This window comes from Herpailurus yagouaroundi, unplaced genomic scaffold (assembly GCF_014898765.1).
Source record: "Herpailurus yagouaroundi ecotype Mexico unplaced genomic scaffold, PumYag 208, whole genome shotgun sequence".
Taxonomy (NCBI): domain Eukaryota; kingdom Metazoa; phylum Chordata; class Mammalia; order Carnivora; family Felidae; genus Herpailurus; species Herpailurus yagouaroundi.
This window is the reverse complement of record NW_024412439.1, coordinates 9,209,191-9,210,233: the sequence shown is the minus strand read 5'-3', so window position 1 is coordinate 9,210,233 and position 1,043 is coordinate 9,209,191. Positions and strand designations below refer to the sequence as shown.

The 1,043-nt window shown below is 66.7% G+C and overlaps 1 long non-coding RNA gene across 1 annotated transcript in view; it reads left to right on the top strand.

Moving 5' to 3' along the window:
* The first annotated feature begins 278 nt into the window (after window positions 1-278).
* The window catches only part of LOC121015919 (uncharacterized), a 6,323-nt gene continuing 5,558 nt past the window's right edge, over window positions 279-1,043 (top strand). Inside the window, exon 1 of the long non-coding RNA XR_005784040.1 lies at window positions 279-978. This is a non-coding gene — a long non-coding RNA (uncharacterized LOC121015919). The remainder of the gene's footprint in view (window positions 979-1,043) is intronic.

The window sequence follows — 1,043 nt, the reverse complement described above, 5'->3', positions numbered from 1 at the left end:
TGAAAACAAAACCTGAGTTAATTATTAATGCAGCTTGAAATCCCAATATAAATGTCAAAAAAAAAATACTTTTTTTGAAAGGGAAGACACAGGATTTTACCATTTTGATCACGGCCTGGAGCTAAAAGGATGGCTTGTGCCCGCCAGCCGGGGCCCGGCGGCCGCGGGGAGCTCTGCGCGGGGTCCCCCAGGTGCCGGCCGCGCGTGAACGCGGTCACGACCCTGAACTTGGAGGAGGTAACGCGGGAGAGTTGCTCTAGGCTCTTTCCAGGCCGACTCCTGCTTCTCGCCTGAGGAACTGGCGTTCCTTCAGCCTTCCCTCGGGTCCTCTTAAACTTTCCTGTTTCAGGAGTGTGAATGACACTCCCCCCCCCCCCCCCGGTTTTAAGTGGCGACGGCTCTGCCTCTGTTTTATCGCCCCGGGTCCTGTCCGCGGTGATTGGGGGAGGCGTGTCAGCTCGCCATCTTGGATCAGGGGCGACAGTACCGGTTTCGCGCGGACCTAAGGCGCGTCCCGAGGTGATGACAGTGGGGGACGGAGTCGCACGTCCTTGGACAAGACTTTCCAACCGTCTCCTCCGCGCCCCCCTCCCCCGCGCGGCCCCAGCACCCGGTCCAAAAATAGCTTCCGCCGACCCCCAGGCCATCCTAAGCCAGAGTGCGTAGGATGAGTGGCTCCCTCTGGGGCATCCGGGGGTCCCCAGCTGTCCCCATCCTGCCCTCCCGTGCTCCGGGCTGCGCGCGGCAGGAGCGGGCGCCGCAGGGCGCGGAGTGGGAGCGCGCGGCCGGGGCCGTGCCCGGGGCGGGCCGGGAGCAGGGTGGCCGCGGGGGTGAGGAGCCGCCCGGGCCCGGCCGGCCTGACACCACCTGGCGGAGTCTCGGGGAAGAGTCTTAAAGGCGCGCGCTCCTCCGCGCCCCTCGCACTCCAGCGGGAGCCGCCGAGAGCTCGCCTCCCTCTCCCGCCCGGCGCCTCGGGAGGTAAACGCCACCCACCCACCCAGGCGCCGGGCCCCAGAGGGGGGGGGGGCGGCCCGGGGCTGCCC